Source organism: Arachis hypogaea, chromosome 13 (assembly GCF_003086295.3).
Source record: "Arachis hypogaea cultivar Tifrunner chromosome 13, arahy.Tifrunner.gnm2.J5K5, whole genome shotgun sequence".
NCBI lineage: Eukaryota > Viridiplantae > Streptophyta > Magnoliopsida > Fabales > Fabaceae > Arachis > Arachis hypogaea.
Genome location: NC_092048.1, coordinates 97,092,337 through 97,107,704, shown reverse-complemented (window position 1 = coordinate 97,107,704; position 15,368 = coordinate 97,092,337). Strand labels below are relative to the sequence as shown.

The 15,368-nt window shown below is 38.5% G+C and overlaps 1 non-coding gene across 1 annotated transcript; it reads left to right on the top strand.

Annotated features, from left to right (window-relative positions):
* The first annotated feature begins 14,252 nt into the window (after positions 1-14,252).
* Positions 14,253-14,359, top strand: LOC112739337 (small nucleolar RNA R71). Its single transcript, XR_003170273.1, has one exon. It is a non-coding gene; the product is annotated as a small nucleolar RNA R71 (small nucleolar RNA).
* Positions 14,360-15,368: the final 1,009 nt, after the last annotated feature.

Below are 15,368 nucleotides of genomic sequence, written 5' to 3'. Positions count from 1 at the left end.
CCTTCTCTCCCTTCTCTCTCTCTCTCCTCTTTCTCCCTTTCCTCTCTCTCCCTCCTTTCCCTTTCTCTTCCCCTTTCTTTCTCTCTCTCCTCTCCCTCCTCTCTTTCCCGCTCCCTTCTCTCTCCTTCTCTCTCTCCTTTCCCTCCTCTCCCTCTCTCTCCCCTTCATTCCTCTCTCTCTCCTCCTTTCTCTCTTCCTCTCTCTCTCCCCCTCTTTCTTCCTCTCTTTCTCTCATTCTCCTCTTTCTTCCTCTCCTCTCTTTCTCTGTCTCCATTTCCTCTCCCTCTCTCTCTCCCTCTCTTTCTTTTTTCTCCCATCTCTCTCGCTCCCCCTCCCTTCCCCCTTCTCTCTCTCTCTCTCTCTCTATCTTTTCCCTCCTCTCCCTCTCTCTCTCTCTTCCTTCCTCTCTTTCTCTCTCTCTCTCTTCCTCTTTTTCCTTGCTCTCCCCTTTTCTTTCTCTCTCTCTCTTCCCCTCTTTCTTCCTCTCTCTCTCCTTCTCCTCTTTCTTTCCCTCTTCTCTCTCTTTCTCTCTCTCTCCATTTTCTCTCCCTCTCTCCCTTCCCCCTTCTCTCTCTCTCTCCTTTTTCCTCTCTCTCTCACCTCTTCCTCCTCTCTTTCCCTCCCTTCTCTCTTCCTCTTTCTCTCTCTTTTTTCTTTTTTTCTCTTTCTCTCTCCTATTTCTCTTTCTCTCTCTTCCCTTTCCTTCTTTCTCTCTCCTCTTCTCTCTCTTTCTTCTCCTTCCTCTCTCTCTTTCTCCTCTTTCTTCCCTTTCTTTCTCTTTTTTCTCTTTCTCTCTTAACTTTCTCTCACTTTATATCTCTCTTCTCTCTCTTCTTTTTTCCAAAACAAGAAAGAGAAGGAGGGAGAGAGAAAAGAGAAAAAAGAGGGAAGAAGGGGAGATAAAAAAAGAGAGATGAGGAGGAGAGAGAGAAGGGGGAGAAAGAGCGCAAAAGAAAGAGAGAGGAAGAGAGAAGGAGAGAAAGTGAGAGAGAGAGAGAGAGAAAGAGAGAGAGGAAGAGGCAAGGAGAGAGAAGGAGAAAGAGATAGAGAGTAAGAGGGATGGGGGAGAGAGTGAGAGAAAGGCATAGAGGGAGAAAGAAAGGGGAGGGGGAGAAAAAGGGGCAGGGGAGAGAGATAGGAGGGGAAGAGAGAGGAAGATAAGAAGAGAGAGGGAGAGAAAGAGAAAAGAAAAAGGGAGAGAGAGAGAGAGAGAGAGAGAGAGAGAGAGGAAGGCAAAGAGAGGGAAATGGGAGAAAGAGGGGGAGAGAGAGAAGAGGAAGAGTGAGAGGGGAAGGAGAGAGAGAAAGGGAGAGAAGAAGAGAGAGAGAGAGGGAGAGAAGAGGAGAAAAAGAGGAAGAGGGGAAGAAAAGAGAAAAAGGGAGAAAGAGAAAAAGAGAGAGAGGGAGAGAAAGAGAGAGAGAGGGAGAGAAAGAGAGAGAGAGGGTAAGAAAGAGAATATAAAATTCAATTTTATATATGTTAAGAGAGAGAGAGGGAGAGAGAAAGAGAGAGGATGGGGAGAGAAAAGGAGAAGATGGAGAGAGAGAGAGAGAGAAGAAGAGGGATAGGGGAGAGAGAGAGAGAATGAGAGAAAGTGATAGAGAGGGAGAAAAGGAGAGAGAGAGAGAAGAAGGGGAGAGAGAAAGACAAAGAGAGGGGAGGGGAGAAAGATGGGAAGGGGGAGAGAGAGAGAAAAGGAAAAGAGAGAAAGGAGGGGGAGAGAGGGAGAGAAGAAGAGAGGGAGGAAGATGGGAAGGAGAGAGAGGGAGAGAAGGGAGATAGAGAGAGGAGGGGGAGAGAGGGAGAGAAGGAGAGGGAGTGGGAGAGAGAAAGGAGGGGGAGAGAGGGAGAGAGGGGGAGAGAGGGAGAGAAGAAGAGAGAGAGAGAGAGAGAAAGGAGGGGGAGAGAGGGAGAGAAGAAGAGAGAGAGAGAGAGAGAGAGAGAGAGAGAGAGAGAGAGAGAGAGAGAGGGGGAGGAGAGAGAGAGAGGGATAGGGGGGAGAGAGAGAGAGAAGGAGAGAGAGAGAGGGAGAGAGAGAAAATGTAAAAATTAATTTTATATATGTTAAAAGTTAAAACTAGTTTTAGCCTATAAACCAGTTTAAACTGGTGTTTTTTTTATTAAAATTGGTTTTATTTTTATGAACTGGTTTAAACTGGTGCACTGTATTGTAAACTGGTTTAAAACTAGTTTCTTATTTGACAAAGTAGTTTGGTTCAATTTTTAAACCATTTAAAATGGTTTAGTGCAGTTTCAGTTCAATTTATGAAAAAACTGAACCATGAACACCCCTAATGTAAACTGTGTTTTCTCTTTAGTCTTTTCTCTATCATTGTTTCAATCCCCCAACCCCATCTCTTTTATTTCCTTTTGGTCAGCCTTTTTTAACTTTTTGAACTGCTTGACAATCACAAGTAAAAAAAAAAGCATATTGTATTATTGTGAGGACAAATTAAGATATAAAATGGAAAAAGAAAAAAGAAATTTAAGCATCTATAAGCTGTCTCATGGTAATAGGAGATGCATATCTTGAAGGTCTATCAAAAAGTCTCGACAAAGATGCGAATAGAAGTTTCGGTAGGATGGACAGGATCTCAAAAAAGATGGTCTTGTCTGTTGGAACAAATAATAGAAATTGAGAGATATGGAAGCTCAGCATTCAGCTTACCAATTTTACAAGAAGCAGTTTTTATTTTTGTAATTCTGTAAATCCTTTTGTAATTCTATAAATCCTGAAAATGGCACATATGAACTCTCTTAAAAATGAAACATAAGGATCAAATCTAAATATTTTTAAAATTTTTGGAACATTATTTTTCTTTAATGGGGACTAGAATCAAAATTCACAAATTCATACAGGACAACTACTTGTAGAGTTTTACATTTTTTTTCCACCAAAATTCATTCAAGATTGTTTCGGTATCTTTTTTATGAGTTAGAAATTGAAGTGTCTTTTAAAAAGAAAGCTTAAGATTAAATATATATTCAGCGTAGGTCTTGTTGACTTATAGAATTGAATAATTTCTTATGCACGATAAATTTTATCTATCAAGCAGTTAAATTCTGACATCTTACTATATAAATCAATCTAAGAAAATTTACAAAATTTAGAATTGATTTGATATGCCATAGAGTTTAAATAAATACTTATTAAATCCGTAGAAATGATAAGGAGCTGATAAGTACCAACTGTGGATACTGTTGTTTTGTGTTGTTTAGTTCTCTTATTTTGTTATTAAATTATTTATTTTTTATTTTTTTAAAAGGAAAAGATTGAAAGTATATAAAACAAGTTTTGTAGGTATTTTCCTAATACCCTAATCCTAGTTCCCAATATATATGTTAATTATATTAAAAAAGATATATATGTAATATGAGTTTTTTTTTATTTTATAGTAGTAGTAGTTTTTTTAATTCAAACTATTTTTTATTTTTTGAAAAATTTATAGTTTATAATTTAAAATTAAAAATTAAAAATTTATAATTTATAGAATTAAGAGAAATAAAATAATTTTAAAAATATTAATTTCATAGTATTACTTTAATAATAATAATCAAGTGGGATTGCCTATTTTGGAACAGCATCATAAGAAAGATCAAGATGGCTTTTTATATATTTGTTTTTTAACCAACATTTAATCAATTTTATCATGAGAGATTCTATCAATTTTTCATTAAGTATAAAATTTTAACTTCATATTATTTGAAAAATAGCTTTGTTATTATCTATGAAGTACGAACGCTATTGTATTTGTTTATAAAAAACATTTTAAACATGATATTTATACGAATATGCAGATTTTTTGTGTCTATCTGTATCTTAATAAAAAATATTTTTTGGACACGCTTGAACATAATTTTAAAATAATATATATTTTAATATAAAAAATATAAAATATAATTATAATTTATCGAAAAATACTTTATATTTTATACAATAATATTAGGAGTCAGTATATTTTGTGATTTATAATTTTTAATTAGACATAATTAATATTTTTAATAGTGTGAGATTATATTTAATAGTGTGAGATTATACACTATTTTTCTACAAATTAAATGTTAGTTAAAATTTAATAAAAGTACAGTTAGATTTTTTCTATTTTATATGTCTCCATATCATATTGTATCCTGTTTTTGTGCATTACATGTTATTATATATTCTCTCTTTCTTAATGGGAATAGAATTATGTTGTTCCGCTTACTTATACACATTTATTTAGAACTGAATGCAATAAATATCAATATACAAGGATAGTTCAGTTGGGAGAGCGTCAGATTAAAGATTTGAAGGTTGTGTGTTCGATTCACCGCAAATTTTATTTTGATTTGGATCATTTTAGATCCTTAATCTTTAATAATCCATGTTTCTCTCATGGCCCCACTTCCATAAAATCCACCTCTTTTCCATGCATGAAGGTCTCTTTCAGGTCCTTTAACTACCAAAACAGATATTACAAAAACTAATATTAATGATATTTGGATCTTCAATCTAGACTATTCAACTCCTAATGTAGTAATCCTAGCTAGGTCCCGTTATTTTCAACATATAACAATGTATGAACAGGGTAAAACAAAGGGAGAAAGAAAACAATTGAAGAAAGGAATAAGAAAGATTGAATAAACTTAAAGAAATTTCATCTGTTTTATCACTAAATATTCCAGCACCTCCAGAGGCAAAGCTAACACCACCCAAAAAGAACACATTCTTGTTGTTGCGGGACTTGGACACTAGGGAGAGGTAAGGTGGTGAAGTTGGGATCCCCAATTTCTCAGCTTCATTCAATCCAATCATCATTGATTGAATTTGAACCAAATATTAGCAACAAATATATAGTTCATGCTTCAATAAAAAGAATAATAAGCCAATGCTATGATAACTAACATAACTTTTGGAGTTAAATTAATGAAAAATTTTATAGGGATTAAAATCAAAATCCATTATATTTACAAAAAACTACAAATTTATTTAAATTAATAGAAATATGGTACTAAAAAGTTAAAAAAATATTTTGCAAAATGGTTATTAAAATAAAATTGTTGGTTAAGAGAATAAAATTGTATACATTTTTTAATGCATTGAATGTACATATGGATTTTTTTTAAAAAAAATATATATATTTTCTATCAATCCACTCTGCTTACTTTATTTATATTTCACAGTTCATACGTCAACTTTTATGAATTTAGTGCATGAAACTAACTCCCATGTTATGTCATTTATATGTTTTTTGGCTGTCATCCCGTCATCAATCATGAGTTTCTTACTTTTATAGATGGAACCCGTAAAATCTTACGACCCGCACCACGTAAAGTGAATGGGGACGGGGACATAGGTACTCGTTTCATGGGACTCATTAAATCTATACGAATATAAAATTACTGATTTATTCTGATTTATCCCAATAAACTGCCAATTTTTTGGTCACTTAATTTAAATTAGAGGATTAAGTCCAGTTCTAGTTTATGAGCCATACAAACCTTAAGTACCTAAGGATAAGATGATTATATGTCACATATCACGTTAAGTCTAGGTAATTAGAGAGTTGTGAGGAATTAATTTTAAGTTGTTATTCAAGTGATTTAACTTTTTCAAGATTCAACAAGAATTCAATTAGGAAAGAGTTATCTTTCACTATACTCTAATCCCTAGGATGAAGAACGAAATTAATCATTGAATAAGTGCATTGATTAAGAGTGGAATAACAATGGTATTAATCCATTAAAATAACAGATCTTGTAACCTTAACAATGGAGGTTTAGTTGCTCATGGTGTGGAGAAACCCTAGTAGAGAAAAATGTAAAACTGCGGAGGAGGAGGAGGGGAAAAAAAGCCCTAAGTCAAGATATCTTCTCTTTTTATCTAATCCTAATTGATACAAAATTTGAATTCTAAAACCTCAAAATATCTTTCCTTAATTCAAAATTGATTAAAAAATTAAATTAGAGGAAGAGATTTAGTGCTGATTCACGTGGGGACCATTTTGGTTTGTACTACTGGCGCCAAACACGGGTTGGTGGTGTTTGGTGCCACTTGAGCAGTAATTTTTCATGCTTTACGAGGTCCCTAGAGCCAAACGCCGGGTCGTGAAATTTGGCACCACCATGGCAGAGGCGAAAGTGAGCTTTTTATGTTCTGGCACCAAACACCGGTGAGGTGGCATTTTGCGCCACTCTGGCAGCCTTGAATATGAAGCTTTTCTTCTTTCTGAACTCTGCCAAACTCGCCCGAATGCTACTTGTAATAAATCAAATTGCTGATACGCGAAAAACTCGTCTCGCAACAAATTTCCTTCGGCAAGTGTACCGAATTCGTCCTCAAGTAAAAACTCACAATAGAGTGAGGTCGAATCCCACAGAGATTGATTGATCAAGCAACTTTAATTAAAGGAATGTTCTAGTTGAGCGAACCAGAATTTGAGTTGAGAATTGCAGAAAATTAAATGGCGGGAAAGTAAATAGTGGAAACAGAAAATGCTAGGAATAAAGAGCTGAATGTAAATGGCGGAAAGTAAATTGCAGAATCTTAAATGGGAATGGGGCAATTGCTCATAAAAGTAAATCGTAGAAATTAAAGAGAATGGGTAAGATCAGAAATGGGAAATTCATTGGGCTCAGGAGATATTGCATTCTCCGGATCAAGTTCATTTTCATCTCTTCCTCAATCAATGCATTCATTGATCTCTTTGGCAATCTTAAGTGATCGAATTACAATTCCTTGTAATTCAATCTCTCAAATCTTGATCAATAGCCAATTCCTTGGTCAATTGCTCATGAGAAGAGATGAAGTATGGTCACTGATTATACCACATGCATTTCCCAAATCAAGTGTTGGAAGGATTATAGTCACATATCCATCCAAACCCAATTTGGTCCATCATGAAAAAACATTTCTAGCATGATCCCTTCATTCCTCTTTCAAGGTTCAGAAGAGATCCAAGTATGAATAGCTTCTTTTTCAAGATAACTACCCAATTGGATGAAGATCGAAAGCTTTCTAGTAAAATCAAGAGAAAAGATAGAAGAAGGAGAATGAAAACTAAAATTGATCCATCAAATTACAACAGAGCTCCCTAACCCAATGAAAGGGGTTTAGTTGTTCATAGCTCTGGAAAATGAAAACAAAGATGGAGAATACATGCTGAAAGTAAAACTAGAAGTCTAGAGAAAGTAAATACAGAGAGTAGTTCTATGCCCAAAGGCTCCCTAAAGTTTTCCAGCTCTCTAACTAATTCAAAGCTACTCCTATATATACTACTCTTCTGATCTTCTAGTTGGCTCTTCAAGTCTTGGGTATGGGCCTTTGGATCCTGAGTTTGAAGCAGTTATCTTCTTCATTGGGCTTAGCTTTGCTTGCAGAGAGAAAGTGTGAAGTAGGCAGGGACTTTCAGCTCAGGACGTTAGTGGTGTTAACGTTAAGTGAAAGTGTGGGTTCGAGAACGTTAGTGACAATCACCTTTTTCACTAACGTTGCTCGCCCAAGTATGAGCCACGTTAACGTCAACATTAGTGGCACAAACGTTACTACTAACGTTGCCTCTTGGTCCTTCGCACACGTTATGGGACTTACCTTTCCCAATAACGTTGATAAGTTTCCCCCTTCCTTACGTTAGAGTCCACGTTAACTTAGTTAACATGGCTCTTAACATAAGCTTGCCAATCCTTCGAGAACGTTAGTGACACTTACCTTTGTCACTAACGTTCCAATGTGCCCATATTTCTCACGTTAGAGTCCACGTTAACTAGGTTAACGTGGCTTCTAACGTAGTCATGCCAGCCATCTCCAACGTTAGTGACAAAGGTGAGTGTCACTAACGTTGGTTCCTCATCTCTTTATTCACGTTAGCTTTCACGTTAACTAAGTTAACGTGGGAGTTAACGTTGCTCATGGTGGCTCTTGGTGGTTCACCCCAACGTTAGTGACAAAGGTAAGTGTCACTAACGTTGGTGACCAATTGCTCTCTCCACGTTAGCTTCCATGTTAACTAAGTTAACGTGGGAGTTAACGTGGCTTATGGAAGCTTGGCCAACGTTAGTGACAAAGGTGAATGTCACTAACGTTGGCTTCCTTTTTGCTTCTCAACGTTAGAAGCCACGTTAACTAAGTTAACGTGGCAACTAACGTGGCCAATTATGAGCTTGGTCCAACGTTAGTGACAAAGGGGAGTGTCACTAACGTTGGCCTTATTGTATTCTTCCACGTTAGAGTTCACGTTAACTTAGTTAACGTGACTCTTAACGTGGGCTTATGATGGCTTCGAGGGCATTATTGGTGATTACCTTTCTCATTAACTTTCCAAGTTAGCACCCATTCCACGTTAGAGGTCACGTTAGTGGGACTAATGTGACTGCTAACGTGGTTCTTCTTTGCTTCCTTTGTCCTGAAATCAAGCAACAAAATGCATCAAAGTTCTAGTCCAAGTCATGAGTCATGCATCATCCAATTTATCATATAATTCATGCAAAATCCTCATGAAATCATGTAAAGTGCACAATGTATGCTTAAATCAAGATGTAACTGAATATCTACCCAAAACTAGCTTATTTTCTAAGAAAATGCATGAAACTACCCTAAAAACAGTAAAGAAGAGGTCAGTGAAACTGGCCAAAATGCCCTGGCATCACAACACCAAACTTAAAGCTTGCTTGTCCCTAAGTAAGTACTGGAACAAGAGAATGATGAATGGTATGCCAAGAGAAATGAGTCATTCTTGTGGAAGTCATGTTTCTGGTTTTATAGTGGTTTCATGCATAGCAACTTAGGTTCATTCCTTCACTGGCTTTCAGACCTTTATCATGTCCTAGAATACTCACTGTGATTGCATCCCATGAGACTTTTATTCATTGATCCTTTTGTTGTCATTTCAGGGCTTATTTGTGTTCTTAGGCTAAGTTCTCTGTAAGGGGGCAACTCTTTAAAATAAGCTTTCAGCCAACACTCCCGAACCAGTTGGTTCAAGGTGCTAGGTGTTGAAGTACCCCTAAGGACTTACTTCCTCAAGTCTCTCCCCCATACATACACACCACAGGCACATGGTTTGTTTATTTTCTTTCCTTGAGGTCTTGGTGTCCAGCACCTCTTTGGGCTACTAAATGTTCTGTAGCAAAGATTGCTCTTGATGGTGGACTTTCAGCTGATAATCCCGGGTTAGTTAACCCAAGTTACCAGGTGATAAAGCACCCCTGAGAGCTTAGTAATCCAAGCAGATCCTTGGTACAGGAACACCACAGACACATCCCTCAAGACTCAAACCCTTGGTGCCTAGCCTCTTTTCTTGCTATTTTTTTTATTCTTCAACTTTGATTGTTCTTTCCCTTTTTCTTATTAGGATCTTATTATTTAGCTAGTCTCATGGGTATGTTCAAAGCATAGTATTCATGACAGATAGTTGTCTTCCCACCTTGTGGTTGAACCAACTTAGCTAACTTATGACCACACCACAAACTCAGGAACTTACTCTATAGTATGAACTCCACTCTGGTCTTTTATAAAGCACTCATTCTCTTTTCATTTAATTCAAAAGGACAAGCATACAAGTAAGCAAAGTAAGGATGCAGTGACATAAAGACTAGCAAGCATAGACCTATTCAACAAAAAGCTTAAAAGACAGAATTTAAAAAAAATTCAAACTATCATGGAAGCATGTTCTATTTCATACAAGATCTTCCTTATTTAAGGCATAGAAAAAGATGGAGCAAAGAAGGAACTCCACCACCTTTTACTCATGTGGATGCCCATGCTCTCCTTCTTGCTTGTCCCCTTTGTGTCCCTCTTGAATGCTCGTACTCCCACTCCCTTTGCTCTTTCCAATCAATTTCTTCCAGAAACCACCATCTTCCATCTTCTTCTTTAGTGTTTCCTTCTGCTGTTTCACTTTCCTTTCCTCTTGTTCTGTAAAATCCTTTTGGACCTCATCATACGTAGGGATGGCATAGTGTAGATGATGCATATGACTAGACATGTAGTTCAACTTGGCTTGAGTGTTTACGTTGAACTCCTCCCTATGTAATTGCCGTCCTTCATTAAGTACACTGAACTCGTTGAATGCTTTCATCTGAGCTATTTGCCGCTGATTGAGTTCTTGCAATTGCTTATCTTGACGTTTTTGCCTCTCAGTAACTTGGTGGATGGCTTGAGTGAGTTGGGAGTAGTGTTCCTGTTGCTGCTCTATTTGTTGTTTCTGCCACTCCTCTTGTTGGCTCATCTAGTTTGACTGAAGGCGTAGTATTTATTCTTGTCCTTCCATATGTCTCATTCCCAAATCCTCAATGGCTCTTAGAAGGTGATTCATATTCAAGTTGGTTGGGTCATGATGTTCTTCTTGTTGATATTCTTCCTGATGAGACTCCTCTTGGTGAGATCCTTCTTTCGCTTTTAGTTTCCCTATTTGTGGCCTTCTTTGTTGCTGAGCAGGCGTAGTATAGACCAGACGCTGGAGTGTAACTAGCCTCCCAGGGTTCACCCAGTCTGAATTGCTATCCTCAAAGACCACCTTGGCCTTTGTGCACAATCTGAGAATGGTGCTGGGGTACCAAAGCCTGGCACCTGAATCAACCTTCTCAGCTGACTCTTGAATCCCCTCAGCTATGAGTTCATGCACATTGATTTCTCCACCTTGTACTAGGCAATGTACCATAGTTGCTCGATTAATATTGACCTCTGAATTATTTGCAGCTGGGAGGATAGACCTCCTTACGAGTTCAAACCATCCCTTGGCCTCCGGGCTAAGGTCTCCCCTCTTGATGAACCAGGGTCTCCCATCTGCATACCTCTCCCAGTCAGCTGCTATAACACAGATATCAGTCACGATTTCTGTGAGCTCATCATTGTCAGGGCTCTTACTTATCCTTGCATGATAACTGAGCTCATCAAAATGTGGTGATTTCAGGTGAAGAGTTCTTGTTATAGCATTTGGGCTGAAGTCCACCTCCTTTCCTCTTACGTAGCTTTTGAAAGTTGGAGCCTTGGTTTTGTCTTCTCTAACCATATTTGCATAGAACTCTTTGATGAGGTTTGCATTGATCTTTCCCTCTAGATTCGTGAGCCTTTGCCACCCTCTTTGTTCAATTTTCTCCCGAATCTGTGGGCACTCGTCTTCATTGATTTGGAAGGTTAACTCGGGCAGTATCTTTTTAAGCTTTATCCACTCAAATTCTTGTTCATGGAACACAGTTTTGAATCTCTTCTCATAAAAAAGAATGCTCTCCATTGGTTCCTTCCTCTTTTGCCTCTTGGAGCTTGATGATGCCATGAATTTGAGTTGCTGTGTGAGGAGATTGGAAGGTACGGATAGATAAGGAATTTGGTTGGTTAGGACAGGGTGTAATGAAAGAATTTTGGATGCCGGAAGTGTGAAGTGTGGAGAATGGGAATTTGAGTGTGAGGGGTAAGTACGCACTAGGACTCACTTATATAGGGAGATGATGAGGGGATGAAAGGTATGGATTGATGTGGAGGTTGTTGGATGGACGGATGGGGTTTTGTAGAGCATGAGCACAAGGATTCTCATCTTTATGAGGGCTATTGGTTCGGTCTTCAAGGGTCTCCTTTCTTCAATGTTGCATGGCAATATTTTCCAATGCATCCCCTTTGGGGCACGTGTGTTGTATCCTCCTTTTGTGGTGTCCGAACCTTCTTCATTTAATTATCCAATCAATCCCCTTCAATACTCCTTTCCTTTTCCCTATAGAAATAAAATAAGAAAAATCAATATCATAAAAAAGATTTAAACTTTACGGCTAGAATAATAAAGAAAAAGAATTAGATTATTTATTCATGAATACCAACTAACTAACTAACTGTGTATCCTTAGATGCATATTCGTGGCACCTTGGGTGACACCAAACTTAGTTTGTAGCACTGTGATGAAAAGTTTTTTTTCAAAGCTCCAAGACTAGCATGCTCTGGGTTGCATTCATGCTTTCTTAGCATGCTTTGAACACCAAACTTGTTCTTCACTATATACTGCATAATAAGGATTTTACCAAGTTTTTGTCAAGTTTGGGTTGGAATTCATAAATATTGACTTATTCACTATTTTCTAAAAGCATATAAAACATGGGTTGCCTTCCATGAAGCGCTTCTTTAGCGTCACTAGCTTGACGTTTTGCCTTCATCAGGGAGGTTGATAATGCTTCAAGTCTTCTCCTCTGGCAGTAGACCTATATCCAGTAGTTATATCAATGATCTCTACATGTTCCAAGGAGAGAACTCTGTTGATAGTGAAGACCTTAGGTAACTGAGATGGTACAGTGGGGAGATCAGGGGGGATATCTGGGAAGTAAGCTGAGATCACTTTATCCCCTGGAGAGAAGTCCTCGGTGGGGATCTTCTTGTTCCTCCACCTCCTTGGTACCTTCTTCTTTGTTCCTTGTGATGTTGTCTTACTCTTTGTGACCTCCTCCTCTAAGGAAATGTGGTTACTGGTCTCATATTTTTCTGGTGGTTTAGGTTCCTCCTGATTTTCTTTGAGCTGTGGCAATTGCTGTTTGCCTTGTTCATCAATCAAGGGGATCTCTAGAGGTGCTCGTTGTCCTTCAGTGCTTGTCTCTTCCTTCAGTGTCTCACTGTGATCCTTCCTTGGTTCCTTGTTCTCTTGATCTGTTTCTTGTGAGTGTTTGAAAACAGTGAAGGTGAGCTGTTCATCATGGATCCTCAAGATTAGCTCCCCTCGCTCCACATCTATGAGTGCTCTGGCTGTAGCTAGGAATGGTCTTCCCAATATGATTGGGTGAGTGTGACTCTCTTCCATGTCCAATATGACAAAGTCTGTTGGGAGGAAGTATTTCCCAACCTTTACCAACACATTTTCCACCACTCCTATTGCTTGTTTTTGAGTTTTGTCAGCCAGCCTGATAACTACATCTGTGGGCATTATCTCATTGATCTGCAGCCTCTTCACAAGGGATAAGGGTATTAAGTTGATGCTTGCTCCCAAATCACAGAGTGCTCTATCAAACATTGTTTCTCCTATGGCACAGGGGATATGAAAACTCCCTGGGTCCTTTCTTTTTGTAGACAACTCTAGTTGAATGAGGGCGCTGCACTCCTTGTTCATCACTATAGTTTGGCCTCCCTTGAGTGAGCTTTTCCTGGGGAGCAGTTCCTTCATATACTTGATGTATGCAGGCATTTGTTGGATGGTCTTGACGAATGGTATGTTTACATGCAGAGATGCAAACAAGTCAAGAAATCTTGAGTATATTCTCTTCTCTACAGTACCATTGAGTAGTTGGGGAAAGGGTGCATAGAGTCTCAGCAGCTCTTGTTGTGAGATTTTTGGTTCTTGGTGATCTTTTTCCTTCTTCTCTACTGAGGTATCTCCAGGTTATTCTGACTGCTTGCTTGGCTTGTCCTCAGTCTCCTTATCACTTATAGTGACCATCTTGCAATCTTCCCATCTTACTTTCTTTGTTTCACCTCTCAATTTTTTTCTGTATCACTTGGGAATCCATCTATAGGTTTGGGCATCTGCTCAGAGAGATATCCCACTTGAGATTCCAACCTCTTGATGGTGTCTCCCTGGTTCTTAAAATTTGCTCGTACTTCCTCCTTGAATGCCTTGTTGTCTTGAATCTCTTTGCCTATGCCTTCAAGTAGATTCTCAATCCTTGAGAGTCTGTCATCAAATGATGGTAGATTGGGATTAGAGGTGGAAGGATGAGGAGTGTTATTTTGGTTTTGATATGGATGTGGAGAGGTGTTGTCATGGTGGTGTTGATATATTCTCTGTGTGAATTGTTGGTGAGCTGCATTGTTGTTGGGGTTGTGATGTCTCTGATCTTGGCCTTGATCTTGTTGATTTCCCCACCCAAAGTTTGGGTGATTCCTCCAACCAGGGTTGTAGGTCTTGGAGTATGGATCATGATTTTTCCTAGGTGAATTCCCAATGTAGTTGGATTACTCCTGACTATCCTCTGCTTCTTCATTCACTCCTTCTTGGGTTGCTGATGAAGTGGTGATTGCTGCTACTTGGTTCCTCTCCATCTTCTTGGTGAGGTCAGCCAGCTGCTTGGTAATGAGCTTATTTTGTGCCAGCAGAGCATCTACATTGTTTAGCTCCATCACTCCTCTAGTGTTCCCTCTTTCAGAAGCATAGAAATAGTCATTTTCTGCTACAGTTTCAATGACGTCTATGGCCTCCTCAATGGTCTTCTTCTTGTTCAGAGATCTCCCGGATGAGTGGTCTACCGCTTTCTTTGATTCATAAGAAAGTCCTTCATAGAAAATGTGTAGCTGCACCCATTCATTGAACATATCTGGTGGACACCTCCTTGTCAGGTCCTTAAACCTCTCCCATGCTTCATATAGAGTCTCACCATCTTGTTGCCTGAAAGTTTGGACCTCAGCTCTCAGCCTATTGATTCTTTGGGGAGGATAGAATCTGGCTAAAAATTTATTCACCACATCTTCCCAAGTTGTCAAACTCTCCTTCGGAAAAGACTCCACCCACTTGGCCGCCTTATCCTTGAGTGAGAATGGAAATAAGAGCAGTCTATAGGCGTCAGGATGAACACCATTAGACTTCACCGTGTCACATATCCTCAGGAAGGTGGTTAGATGTTGATTGGGGTCTTCTTGGACGCCTCCTCCGAACGAACAGTTATTCTGAACAAGGGTGATGAGCTGTGGTTTTAGTTCAAAATTATTGGCATGGATGGTTGGCTTTTGAATGCTACTTTTACGGTTTCCTGTGTTTGGGTTGATGTAAGAGCCTAAAACTCTTCTCTCCTCCCCAGCATAATTTGCTCGACCTTCTCTGCCATGGTTGTGAGCCTCTTCTTCATGATGGTTTTCCATGTTTTCTTCCATGTTTGGTTCAAAGTATTCCTCCTCTTCCTCGGCACCAACTACTCGTTTTTCTCTTGCTTCCCTCCTTAATCTAAAGAAGGTCCTCTCAGATTCAGAATAAAAGGAAGTTGAAGCCCCGCTTCTTCTCTCTGTCATACAACCAACAAAGCACAAGCAAGAAAAATAGATGCAGAAAGTATTTCTGTTAGAATTACTGTTAGTGTGAGTGATGCAATATATCAAACAGTTAGTGGGTTAGTGAACTGAATTGTAAATAACTAAAAAAAAAAATGAAAAAGTAGGGGGAATGGAAGAAATTAACTAAAACTGAAAGTAAATTACTCAAACAGAAAATTAAATCAAACAAACTAAAAATGCTCAATCTAGTTATCCTCCAATTTAATCATTGTTGATTCAAAATCAATCCCCGGCAACGGCGCCATAAACTTGATACGTGAAAAACTCGTCTCGCAACAAATTTCCTTCGGCAAGTGTACCGAATTCGTCGTCAAGTAAAAACTCACAATAGAGTGAGGTCGAATCCCACAGAGATTGATTGATCAAGCAACTTTAATTA